We start from the raw sequence: 14,869 nt of genomic DNA, 5'->3' as shown, positions 1-14,869 counted from the left end.
ACATCAACACTAATGTATTTTAGTAGGATATATCTATAAATGTGTACATCTACACTAATGTATTTTAGTAGGATATATCTATAAATGTGTACATCTACACTAATGTATTTTAGTAGGATATATCTATAACTGTGTACATCTACACTAATGTATTTTAGTAGGATATATCTATAAATGTGTACATCAACACTAATGTATTTTAGTAGGATATATCTATAAATGTGTACATCAACACTAATGTATTTTAGTAGGATATATCTATAAATGTGTACATCAACACTAATGTATTTTAGTAGGATATATCTATAAATGTGTACATCAACACTAATGTATTTTAGTAGGATATATCTATAAATGTGTACATCAACACTAATGTATTTTAGTAGGATATATCTATAAATGTGTACATCAACACTAATGTATTTTAGTAGGATATATCTATAAATGTGTACATCAACACTAATGTATTTTAGTAGGATATATCTATAACTGTGTACATCTACACTAATGTATTTTAGTAGGATATATCTATAAATGTGTACATCAACACTAATGTATTTTAGTAGGATATATCTATAAATGTGTACATCAACACTAATGTATTTTAGTAGGATATATCTATAAATGTGTACATCAACACTAATGTATTTTAGTAGGATATATCTATAAATGTGTACATCTACACTAATGTATTTTAGTAGGATATATCTATAAATGTGTACATCTACACTAATGTATTTTAGTAGGATATATCTATAAATGTGTACATCAACACTAATGTATTTTAGTAGGATATATCTATAAAATGTGTACATCTACACTAATGTATTTTAGTAGGATATATCTATAAATGTGTACATCAACACTAATGTATTTTAGTAGGATATATCTATAAATGTGTACATCTACACTAATGTATTTTAGTAGGATATATCTATAAATGTGTACATCAACACTAATGTATTTTAGTAGGATATATCTATGTGTACATCAACACTAATGTATTTTAGTAGGATATATCTATAAATGTGTACATCTACACTAATGTATTTTAGTAGGATATATCTATAAATGTGTACATCTACACTAATGTATTTTAGTAGGATATATCTATAACTGTGTACATCTACACTAATGTATTTTAGTAGGATATATCTATAAATGTGTACATCAACACTAATGTATTTTAGTAGGATATATCTATAAATGTGTACATCAACACTAATGTATTTTAGTAGGATATATCTATGTGTACATCTACACTAATGTATTTTAGTAGGATATATCTATAAATGTGTACATCAACACTAATGTATTTTAGTAGGATATATCTATAAATGTGTACATCAACACTAATGTATTTTAGTAGGATATATCTATGTGTACATCTACACTAATGTATTTTAGTAGGATATATCTATAAATGTGTACATCAACACTAATGTATTTTAGTAGGATATATCTATGTGTACATCTACACTAATGTATTTTAGTAGGATATATCTATAAATGTGTACATCTACATTAATGTATTTTAGTAGGATATATCTATAAATGTGTACATCTACACTAATGTATTTTAGTAGGATATATCTATAAATGTGTACATCAACACTAATGTATTTTAGTAGGATATATCTATAAATGTGTACATCAACACTAATGTATTTTAGTAGGATATATCTATGTGTACATCTACACTAATGTATTTTAGTAGGATATATCTATAAATGTGTACATCAACACTAATGTATTTTAGTAGGATATATCTATGTGTACATCAACACTAATGTATTTTAGTAGGATATATCTATGTGTACATCTACACTAATGTATTTTAGTAGGATATATCTATAAATGTGTACATCAACACTAATGTATTTTAGTAGGATATATCTATAACTGTGTACATCTACACTAATGTATTTTAGTAGGATATATCTATAAATGTGTACATCTACACTAATGTATTTTAGTAGGATATATCTATAAATGTGTACATCAACACTAATGTATTTTAGTAGGATATATCTATAAATGTGTACATCAACACTAATGTATTTTAGTAGGATATATCTATAAATGTGTACATCTACATTAATGTATTTTAGTAGGATATATCTATAAATGTGTACATCAACACTAATGTATTTTAGTAGGATATATCTATAAATGTGTACATCTACTCTAATGTATTTTAGTAGGATATATCTATAAATGTGTACATCAACACTAATGTATTTTAGTAGGATATATCTATGTGTACATCAACACTAATGTATTTTAGTAGGATATATCTATAAATGTGTACATCTACACTAATGTATTTTAGTAGGATATATCTATAAATGTGTACATCTACTCTAATGTATTTTAGTAGGATATATCTATAAATGTGTACATCTATAAATATTATAATGAGTTGTTACTTTATTGAAATTGTATCAAATATCTTGGTGGAACTACTTTTTTTTCTGCCATGATAATAGTTTAGATTCGGCACTAAATACCTTTCACGGGATGCCAAAAGGTGTCTTGTTCGATTGTAGTCCATTCATCAAAGAGTGTGGGCTGTATGTAGTGCACAGGTGTTGGACCAAAGTAATGTTCAAGTTCTTCCAAAGGGTGTTGAATTAGATGAAGTTCTCTTGATTATTATGGTCATGGAAGTTCATCTAAGTCACTGTTATGGTTTTTCAACCAATTTATTCAGTTCGAACATGGCGAATTGTTTCATTAATTTCTTGGAAGAACTCTTGTTTGTTTTCATCGAGATCGAAATGAAGTATTGGAGGTTTTAGAGACATGATCAGCAATATCACGCGGGCTTATATGCTGAATGTGACTTAATGTTCTAATAAAATTAACAAAAAAGAATGAATTTCTGCTACAAGAACATATCACGCACCATTACATACCCCCAACAGTTCTTGCACTAACAACACTAGCACAGGTCAAATGTCTTAAACTGTTTTCTTTGTATTGTTACTCTACATTCAGAATGGATAAAAGTGATATTATTATCATTTGGAACATAATAATGTTCGTTGCACTTAAAAAGAAACACAAAAACTGCAAAATAACATTTAGTTTCAGTCAGGCACCAATGGGTGGAAACCGTAGTACTTCGTAGTACAGATGGATTTCCTCTCTGCTGTATTTTTAATAGACTCTAATGGTAGATACCTTTGGGCGGGTTGTTTAATTGAGGTAACTGGCTTTATAGCAATAATCTTGGTATTTTGAAAGTCGACAGGATTCTTGTCCGTTATGTTTTAAACTAACCATCTTATGAATACTTGTTTATATAAACTTCAAGCACTCATCAAATGATTGGTTTATTTAGTTCTTATGTGAGGAGGTTTATTTGTAATGCTGTGATTGCATACACGATGTTACAAAGTATACGAGGTTAACAGGAAAAAATTAGCGTTAAAAAATAAACGCAATAATCCGTACACTTGTGATAAGTGGATGTAGGAAAGTTGAACTTACCGGGTTACTGGGTTTCTTTATACGGTCTTTCATTTCAAAATAAGATACCATAATCCACTGATGATTTTTATTACCACGATTAAGGGTTAGTTAACATTTAAAGCACTTTTTAACAGTTCATTAGGTGTACTTTATGACGTAAAATCTGGACGGTCTGATACGGCTCAAGTTCGTTTTACATTTCGACTTATCACAACGGTTTTAACAGTCTTGCTAGGTTTGATGTTACATTGCTGTAAAACAGTTCCTTGTTTCAGGTTGGTAGGATTCACACAACCTAAAATCTGGTTTTAGATCAAACTTTGATTTATTTATTTTTCTATGAAACTGTAGTAGCCGTTAGTTTAAAAATTTCAGTGTACATATGTTCAAGTTTCGTCCGCACAAACGATCAATATTTATTTATGTAGAATGTGGGAAAGTAGGGCTGACACTAATACTGTTCAGATGAGAAATCGAAACTACTTCCACCACTGTATGTTTGCTCTACTTATATTTACGAGTCAAACTGTTGGTAATTTATTCAAATGCCACATTTTCTTGAGAAATAGTTTCTTCTCCAATCCTGTATATACTGATTCACTCTTAGTTTATAAAGTTTTAACAAACGGACTCAATCGGAACACCGCTCGGGTTTTTCCGTGATACCTCGTAAAAACATTCTAAAACTACTGTAAACATTAATATTTTTTGAGTCACAACAAGTACACACACAAAGTTACTTTCACTAAACGAAATAAACAAGGTAAATTGCTATAATGACCAAGAAAGCAATCAAACCAGTAATATCACCCAAAACATCTGCCTTGCTCAACACGCGAGAATTATAAGGACTTGGCAAGAAGGACAGAACTTGGATGATCGTCTCGCTTACGTAATACGTATGCGCATTACTGCCAAAGGCTTATTTACCATAGAGATGGAAGATATTTCAGTAAAGAGTTTGAATTTATAAGTTTTAGTTCCAGTTTTATAAGAGGAACATAATTACAACACAACAGTATTGTTGGAAAGAGTGAAAATTGTGCTATTTGGAAAGGTTTACTGGAGCTATTTTTCTTTATCTAAATACCAAAACCCATTAAATCGATGTGTATTCCTACTACTACGTCCGAGAGCGTTTTTATTAAGTACTACAGAAAAAAATGGAGCGAAGTTTGAATGGTAACGATCTAGGTCATTTCTGCCCATTGATAGTATAAAACCTAAATCAACGATTAAATCTATGTTACGTGATCTTTTCACAAGGCGGGCTTAATTATCGCAGCCACAACTGTTTTAATACTTTCTAATATATGTACTAAAGCAGTAAAATCAGTTTAGGCACGAAGAGACACGATATTTGCACTCAGTAATTAATTAAAGTCCAATGCGGTGTAATTAATGAGTAGTTTATTGTAAGCAAACGCAATACAATCAGTCTATACGTATTATGCTGATAACCAAATAGATCGTGCCCGTTTATTAACTCTGATCTATAGACAACAGTTAAAGACGAAGATGGTTATATTTTCCCCCCCCTAGTTGACATTAGGTCAAATTTAAGACTCTGTTGTCAGGTTTGGTAGCAGTATTAGTTTCAGATCCCTGTGTTATTATTATAAAAGAGGCCTACTTTACTAGCGTATATTAAAATCGTCTGTTCTTTGTAAAAAGTCCCTCGATAACTAAGTGGTAAACATAATTTTGGGGGCTTATATAACGCTAAAGTGTTGGGCTCGATATTCGCGGCAAACACAGGTAAGTTTGGCATTTTATGGCGCAAAGCAACAACGTGTCGTCTAGTGGTTTAGAACTTCTCAGAAATACTCAACTGAGTTTTGAGTTTTCATCCAAAGTAATATTATACAGTTATCATGCAACCACAACTAAAACAATTCTTCGTTTGCTTAATAAAGCTCACTTTAAATCCAGTAACATAATGTTAGATGCCATATTTTAACACAGTTTTATATCATGAAAAGCATTATAATATATTTGATTATAGAAAATTATCATTGAAACCTTCAAAATATATGTTTTCTGATAAAATAAGTGTTTTAACGTAAGTGTACATTAATGTTCATCTGGAAAATCCAAAAACATTAGATTGTCATCAAAGTCGAGCTCGGGATTATTTGATTCTATAATATTTTACTTTGCTGAGTTGTTCAAAGTTTGTAAAATATTATAGTTTACAGTTAAAAAAAAACCTGATAACAATTCTGACTTATTTACTGATAGATGTAGACACCCGGTTCTTATTCTAAAAGTCGTAAAAATTACAAGTTGCAAAGCTCTAACATAAAAACATTTGGATAATATTGGTCTATATTTGACAAAAAAATACACGCACACCATAATTTCATTATGGTTTTTATTTCCTTGCAGATGCCCAACTATAAAAAAAACAGAGTTTGAAGAAGCTGAAATTGGTAATACCAATAATTTTTCAACAGATGCCTTCGTAGCTGAAGGTGTGGGGCCTGGGAGTAGTCAAGGGGGAACGGTGGGAGGATCGCCTGATGTAAGTTACCCTCACCACAAACGAAATTTCTGGCAGAGGGCTTCCCCCTTGGAAAAACTCCTGATAGTGTTATCGCTTACTTTGGTACTAGCAGTCATCATCCTGTCAGCCGTCTTGGGTGCTCAATCACAACCGTCGCTTTTGAAAGTTGTTCAGAAACTTCCTCTTAAAAATGGTAAGAATAGTATTCTTAGGTCGGGGTTTACGTTGAAATACACACACATATTAACCTATCATAAATTATACAGTTGTGTTTTTTCTTATAGCAAAGCCACATCGGGCTATCTGCTGAGCCCACCGAGGGGAATCGAACCCCTGATTTTAGCGTTGTAAATCCGTAGACTTACCGCTGTACTAGCGGGGGGCAAAAATTAGATAGATAATAATAATTGTATAAAGTCTTGTAAACTTCAGATGACCTCTAACATTGGAAAACTTTAAATTTAACATGTCATGTGACTACAAATCCACTTAAACTAAACTATATGACACAAATACAGAAATAAAATACAGAGCTAGTAGTTTTGCTATAAGGTACCGTGTTTACTCGCTTATAAGACGGGGATTTTTCCTCGAGATTTCGGGCTCAAATTGGGGGGCCCGTCTTATAGGCGAGGTCTACAGACATAGAAAATAAATTTAGTTCACTCAGAACTGTGCAGATATTTCAGACAGTGAAAATAGGGAAGTGAGCTATCTTGTTATTATTAGATCTGTGATTGTGAGTCAGCGCATCGTTCGTTGAAGGGCGCGCGGGACTTCGTTTTTCCCTATAACGTCATACCGGTAAGCACAATGCATCCACAGTGCTAACGAAGAAGAATCAATAAAGATTTCCTTCCTTCGTCTTATAAACGAGTCTAAACAGAATATCGACAATCTCTCAGGTGAAGTTGGGACCCGTCTTATAAGCGAATCGTCTTATAAACGAATAAAACGGTACTTGATCAACTAACAGTAAATAAAAGGCCATATAAAACTAGCTTTCAGTGCAGAAATAAACATGCTTTCCTCAGTTATTATTAGAAACTAAATGAATAAAGTGGGGTATGATTTTTTTAAAAAACCTGCGAAAGCAACTTTAAAATAACTCGATATTTTCAGATATCACTTCACGTGAACTGAGCCTTGCACGACCTAATGGTTAGGACACTCGACTCAAAGTACGTGAGTCACGGATTCAAATTCAGTCACCAAACATGCTCGTCTTTTCAGACATCGAGAGTTATAATGTAGCTGATTATTCCATTATTCGTTGCTGGTGTTCAATATTTGCTTTCTCTAAGTCTGTCACTTTTATTTTGCAGATAGCTCTTCAGTAGCTTCGCGTGATTTTAACAAACAAACAAACAAGCAACTGAAGGGAATTGTTATTGAGTAACTATAGCAACAAACTATGGTGGCAGGCCAGGTGGTTAAGGTACTCGACTCGTCACCTGAGGGTCGCGGGTTCGAACCCCCTTCACACCAAACATGCTCGCCCTTTCAGCCGTGGGAGCATTATAATGTGACGGTCAATCCCACTGTGCGTTAGTAAAAGAGTATCCCAAGAGTTTGAGGTGGGTGGTGATGACTAGTTGCCTTCCTTCTAGTCTTACACTACTAAATTGAGGACGGCTAGCGCAGATAGCCCTCGTGTTGTTTTGCGCTAAATTCAAACCAAACCCTCAGGAAGACTTCATAAATTTCTCTGAGTCAATGTTGTTAAATACAAGCACGAACATGAAATAAACAATAAAACTTTTGTGTATGTATTTATATTTAAAAACATACATGTTTTATCTTAAGATGTACGTACATGAAAAATTACAATCTCAGTTCAATATTTATCGTTTAGACATAATTATAATGTTACATTCAAGGACGGTGCCACCGAGGGTGCTGCACGTGCACTTCCGCAGGGCGGCAGGTTCTTCAGTGCATAATTGTGTATAATTCCTACTATGGCGGAAGAACTAGAAAAATGAGTGAGCGGAACGGTTAATACTTGCATGGGGCGGCAAAACACGTCGCCCCGGTCCTGATTCCATTTGAAAAACAGGTTTAAAAGATGTACGTTTCGTGTTTTTTGAATTTCGCGCAAAGCTACACGAGGGCTATCTGCGCTAGCTGTCCTTAATTTAGCAGTGTAAGGCAAGAGGGAAGGAAGCTAGTCATCACCACCCACCGCCAACTCTTGGGCTACTCTTTTTACCAACGAATAGTGGGATTGACCGTCACATTATGACGCCCCCACAACTGAAAGTTTTTCCCATTATAAATTATAATGATGACACACACACCAATTCAATAGAATGAAATATACCACTGAATACGAGTATGTAGCTCTCAGAAAGAAACGTTCATAACAAAACCACAATTATTCTACTCCTCCAGCTTTTGTATTTACCGGATTGGTTTTCATCTTTTATTAGTGCCTGACGACCACGTCTTTATTTTAGTAGAAATTAAATAACACCTTGCAAATATTTGTTTAACTTACGTTACATCTGAACTAGCATTTAGTTCTGGGCAAGTTCTATCATAGTATACCCTAACTTCACATTTCATAGCCAGCTGAAACAAATCAGTTTTACGAAGTCAAGCTTTACGAAGAAAGAAGGAAAAGTGCATTCGAGGCAGCCAAATGTCTATACGTTTCTTTGTGTGCCACTCAAAATTAAGATCGTTCGTGAAATGAATTCGTGGCGTATTCATGGTTTATTTGTTTGTTTGTTTTTAATTTCGTGCAAAGCTACACGAGGGTCATCTGCGCTAGCCGTTCCTAATTTAGCAGTGTAAGACTAGAGGGAAGGCAGCTAGTTATCACCATCCACCGCCAACTCTTTGGCTACTCTTTTACCAACGCATAGTGGGATTGGCCGTTACATTACAACACCCCCATGTTTGAAAGAGCGAGCATGTTTGGTGTGACGAGGAGTCGAACCCGCGATCCTCTGATTATGAGTCGAATGTCTTAACCACCTGGCCATGCCGGGCCTATATTTTGTTTAAAGTACAACTTTTCAATTTTTTTTCTAGGGAATCTGCCTTACTGCCTTACCCCAGCGTGTGTCACAGTCGCCAGTGCCATCATTAATGCAATGGATCACACTGTGAATCCTTGTGACGACTTCTACCAGTACTCTTGTGGAGGGTGGATTAAATCCAATCCATTGCCTGAGGGGAACCTCATATGGGGAGCTTTCGCAAAATTGTGGGAGAAAACAAACTGATATTAAAGAACATTTTAGGTAAACAATATCAAATTTTAAACAATACAATCAAATATATACATTAAGTCAGCTACAAGTGTAAATGAAATAAAGAATACACATTACCTCATTGTACCGCTGTTAACGTAGCATCATATACAATGCCACGTTAACAGCGGTCGAAACTGTTTATTATGGGTATGCTCTTTATTTCCTACCTGTTTTTGCTTTCTTATACTTTTAAATATCAAATACCTCTATTATATACAACTTAATATACTCGCTACCAATAACTAGAAATAATCATAGTAAAACATAAATGGGCGAGAACTGAAAAGTGTTACATTAGAATTTACATACAACGAATCATTATGTGAAATTTATGACGAAAACGGAATACGCTTTTTAAAAAAAATAAAATATATGTTTAAAACTAACCTCACCTCAATATATATAATATACTAAATACAAACTAGCATGCGAGTTGCAAGATTTTTTGATTTTTTCCGTTTAGAATAAAACGTTATAATACTTACAACTTGTCAGTAGGCTTAATAAATCACAGCAGCACGAGAACCAATCAGAGATATATCATCCTCTACTTCCTCACTACTGGTTCAATGGTGGGTCTGAGGGACTACAAAATGAAAAATTTAGTATCGACATCTGTTTTGGGCGAAACACAGACAATCTATTTTGTAGCTTTGTACTTAACAAACAAAAATTATGAAATAGCTTCTCGCCAGAGGAAAACTTAATTAAAATAAAAGTGATTGTTAACATTTATTAATTTCTATTGCCTTATTTGCCATAAAAACATTCTGCAGTGTAAAGTTAACCAGGGATGTGCAAACTCTTGGATGTGTTAAAAAAGAGTCCAAAAAGACCAAAGCACAGAGGAGATCTGCGTCTCGTATGGACCTATATCCTTAAAAAATTGAAAATAATGCTTCAAAACACTGTGAATAATATTACTAGTATTAGTTTCGAACAGTGCCACAGCATTTTCTTTTATCATGTAATTTATTATAGTACGGTTGTTCGTGCTCCTCATCTCGTTAGGAAAGACAAACGATAAGGTTTTTTTTTTTCACTTCAGAGGATGAGTCTATCCAACACAAAAGTGAGGCAGAAAGAAATGCCCGAATTTACTACCATTCATGTCTTGATAAAAATGGTATGTTGGAAAATCTAGGAGCCAAGCCTCTTAGGGATTTCATTAAAAAAGTGAGTAATATTTTGAACTCTCAACAAAAAAATGTTTTCTGGGTGATTTTTTTTCCTGTTGTTAGACACATCTCTGAGTTATGAGTCGCATGTAACATATATTTAAATCACGTAAGGTTTGACTCAAGTGACCAAAGCTTAATCCAGAGAATTAAAAAATAATATATATTCAGCGTGGGTTGACTGAAGTTACAAAGGGTTAACCATAAAAATAACAGTATACTTGAATGAGGGATGCATGAAGTGAGTTAGGAGGTTTACTTTCCAGAACTATGAAATTAACAACACATTTCACTGTGGGTTGGTTAAAATGAGACAATATTAATCAACAAAATTGTTACAAAATAACACTGTATATGAATACATTGTACTGGACATTGAAAGATGCAATAATAAGAGACTTATTCATCAAACCTTAACTACTGCCTTTTAGTAAATATATATATTTATGCATGGGTGTTGCTTAAGTTTCGACTATTTTGATGAGCATACTATTATGTACTATTGACTTTTGACCCTTGAACTGTATCATAACAGACACAGAGCAATGAAAGAACATTGAGTAGCAAAAGGTTAGGATTTCTTGTTTCTTCCTTGAACACAGAGCATGTTATGACTTTTTACCTTTTATCTGCATACAGAACTATGAAGGTAAATGTTTCTTGTCTTATGAACACAGAGCAATAACAGGTTAAGGTTTTCTGTCTTATCTCGAACTTAATTTATATTATATTGAAAAGAAATATGATGCAGAATACTACTATTATGGTATTAACTTTCAATTATAGCTTGTTTTAAACTTCAAATGACTCTGGTACATGCACAGTAATAAAGTTTCTGTTTTGTACTTGATTGAACTTAAGTTTCATTGGAAATAATCAAACACTGGAAGATGTACAAGATGAATCAGCCAAACTGGTCTGATTCAGATGTTAAATCAGCCAAACTGGTTTGTTTCAGATGTTAAATCAGCCAAACTGGTTTGTTTCAGATGTTAAATCAGTCAAACTGGTCTGTTTCAGATATTAAATCAGCCAAACTGGTCTGTTTCAGATGTTAAACGACATTTTTTTTTTAATGATTGGAAACAAGAAAGAACATCACAGCTTCAAGAGTGATTTTATTAAAACACTGTATCCCATTTGCTTCTCATTTCATGATGTAAAATCACAACAGCTAATTAAAAAACCGATTTAAATTTCTGGTCACACAACAGTTTTTCATGGCAGTTTCTTACAGTGAGTGACTTATTTTGATTAATGATAGCATTAGTAATGAAAAATATTTACAAATTTAATTTATAACTTCCATTTCAAACAAGTCTCAAAACATAATTTTAAACTTTGTTTTTCTAAGATTTGACTTTTCTTTGACAAATCAAACAGGCATATGGGACTACAGTGCTCTCCAAACACCAAGATTGTATTGAAACTAAAACTTAACTCTGCAGTGTTCTAAACCAAAGTGCCCAGTAGTATAAGTTATTAGTTTAATTTGTTATTTTTAGTTTGACTCTAGAAATGCTGAAACTTTAATCGAAACAGAAGTTAAAAGAAATCTCTCTGTTTGTGTCTTGTCCCTGAGAAGTAATAATATATGTTTCAACTGAAACTGTTTTATGTTATTCAGGGACCTAGACACTACATGTGAGGCTTGCATGTATGGATAGTTTGCCTTAATAATTTTTCTCACAAAAGTAGTAAAACTGATTTGAATCAAAAGTATGTTTATTACTTGTAGATTGGTGGCTGGAACATCACGGGGGATTTTGATGTTGAGAACTGGAACTTTCAAAATACTCTAACACTGATTCATAACACCTACAATCAAGGAGGCTTTTTTTTGTGGCACGTAGGAGAAGATGAGAAGAATTCATCACTCAACATCCTCCAGGTGGACCAAGGAGCAATAAATCTGCCTTCCCGAGATTATTATTTAAACAAAACCCTAGATGATGAGGTGTGTGGTATGTTATAATTGTTCAGGATTGTAAAATAACAATACACAAAAACTGAGCAAACATTCAAACTGAATCTGAAAATTAATCAGGTACCAGAACAATATTCTGAAAAAAAAAACAACTGAACAACAATCAGTCATCAGGAAAGTACTTAGAAAGTAAACTGATACAGATGAAAGAATGAGGCACATAACCAAATTGAAGAAGGAAATGATATGGCATCAAGACAGCATCTTTTGAAATGATCAAGTTTTGAGGAATATTTCATAAAGTGAAAATATCTCGCACGAGATATTTGGGGAATCTAACATTAATTCAATACCCGAAGTATGATTAGAGAGTAATACAGAATTCTGGGTTTTTCTGAGAAATAATCACACACAAAGTGGGATGTAGTAAATGAATCAAACATCAGAAAAAGTTTGAGTATATTTATCATACACTGTAATAAAGACGTGTATGTAAAAAACTCGGGCAACAGGTGTAAATGTGGAATGTAGCTATAGTCATTGGAACAAGATCCAAAAAATAATTAGACAGAAGGGCAAAATGTACAAAGTTAAATAATTAGGTGTGAAAATATTATTTCAGAATAAAAAGTCATTAAGATGAAAACATGAAATTAATTAGATTTTATGTATTTAAAATATTGTTCAAATCCCAGAAAAGGATCCACTGGGTGACCAGAAACCAGGGAATGATTAAAAAATATATTTATCAGGCACTGTTTCACTATTTGAAGAATAATCAGCCACTAGTATGATCTTTCAAAATTAATTATATTCTTGAATGAGATTCAAGGTTGCATCAGGAAGGCATATAAATTATCTAAATCTTTGTCAACCATAAAAACAAACTTCTGTTGTATCAATATTGCATAAAATATTACTTCACAAGATGTGTAGAGCATATATAATGTGGAAAAAATATTAATACTTATGCTGAAGGGGGAAACCAATGCATTTTTCATGAATGATTAAGCATAATTATTATTTATCTATATTTCCTTGTTTTCCAATTTTTGTGTTCTGAAGACTTGCCTAATTCATCAAGTGATGTTGTCATAAAAACAAGATTTAAAAATTTTCTGTAAAACATAAATGATGTGGCAGAAAACATTGTCAAACTCATTTTTAATTAACTTTTATCATGTAATAAAAAATGAAGGCTTTTTAATATTATTACCTGAAAATATATTATTTGTCAAACTGTCACAGATTCATCATTAGCTTGAAGAGAAGTTACATAAAACTGGTAGGAATGTGAAGTTCTGCTAAATGAAGACAAGAAACCCACTTGAAGTAAAAATATATTCTAAAGATGGCTGGTATGGGTATTTAAAACTTTAAAATAAAATGTTTTGATATTCTCAGGCCATCTTTGGGTTGTGTTTTTTGTTAACCCAAAGATGACCTGAGAAGGTCGAAACATTGTTCTGTAATGTATTAAATTAAAGTTTTAAAACCCACACCAGCCATCTTTAGAATACAAAGCTTGTAGTAATTAATAACATATAAATTGAAATGCTACAATTTTTTTTTCTAAATCATGGGAAAGATAATATGTAATTTAAATGTTTCCATGGTTCCATGAACAATCGGTGCCATGAAGGTGCAGTGTAAGACTTTATACATTAAATATTGTAAACTTAATTTGAAATAATAAATTGTACCTTTTAACCACTGGTGTTTGTTTGTACTTTCAAGATCTTGGGAGCTTACTTGAAATATATGACAATAGTTGGAAGTTTGTTAGGGGCTGATGAAAGAGAAGTGAGTCGTCAAATGTCTGATGTTATTGAACTTGAGACAAAACTTGCAAATGTAAGTATAAATATATTTTGTTCATTTGTTTGTCTAATGTATATATATATACATGTTTTTTTTATTTGTCTTTCTTGAACGAATTCATATACCTTTGTTTCTTTTCTTCATCACTTTGTTCTTTACCTAATTTAACTACTTGTGTTTTGCCCTTCCTTATTTTTTAAATCTTCCTAATATATATTTTATCTGTAGTTCTTAGTTTTGTTTATTTGACTGGTCGTGGTTTTCCTCTTTAGTTTTACCTGTCATTTCATTTGATTTGATTCTTCTTATTTTAATCTGTAAGTTGTATCTATTAGTTTATTCACTCTGCATGTTTTTCTTTTCATTTTAAACTGTTATTTCATTTAATTTATCTACCTGTGTTTTCCCTACTTTTTTTCTTTTTTTTTAACCTGTTGACTGCCAGTATTTTTTTCAGCAGCTACGGTAGCTCTATGCGTTTCTTCAATTTGTAACTTTTTTCGCGGACGCCATTTTGATCAAAGTGAAACAATCAGGGTAGTAATAAATGCATGTATGGTTCTGACATCTAGCATTGAAGTTAGGTATTATTGAGAACAATTAACTGTCCATAGCACTGGTTACTGATCGCTTGGACAAGTTATCCTCCTACAGCACTGAACAGGTTAACTTTGTCTAATGATTATAAAATTTGAGG

At 32.6% G+C, this 14,869-nt stretch overlaps 1 pseudogene across 1 annotated transcript in view; it reads left to right on the top strand.

Moving 5' to 3' along the window:
* Positions 1–2,520: 2,520 nt before the first annotated feature.
* Positions 2,521–14,869, top strand: part of LOC143243656 (endothelin-converting enzyme homolog) — a 15,549-nt pseudogene continuing 3,200 nt past the window's right edge. Inside the window, exons 1-6 of the transcript XR_013024697.1 lie at positions 2,521–2,573; positions 5,866–6,176; positions 9,023–9,234; positions 10,295–10,422; positions 12,163–12,381; positions 14,089–14,209. The product of XR_013024697.1 is annotated as an endothelin-converting enzyme homolog (transcript). The remainder of the gene's footprint in view (positions 2,574–5,865; positions 6,177–9,022; positions 9,235–10,294; positions 10,423–12,162; positions 12,382–14,088; positions 14,210–14,869) is intronic.

This window comes from Tachypleus tridentatus, unplaced genomic scaffold (genome assembly GCF_004210375.1).
Source record: "Tachypleus tridentatus isolate NWPU-2018 unplaced genomic scaffold, ASM421037v1 Hic_cluster_3, whole genome shotgun sequence".
Taxonomy (NCBI): domain Eukaryota; kingdom Metazoa; phylum Arthropoda; class Merostomata; order Xiphosura; family Limulidae; genus Tachypleus; species Tachypleus tridentatus.
This window is presented reverse-complemented; position numbering and strand designations above follow the sequence as displayed.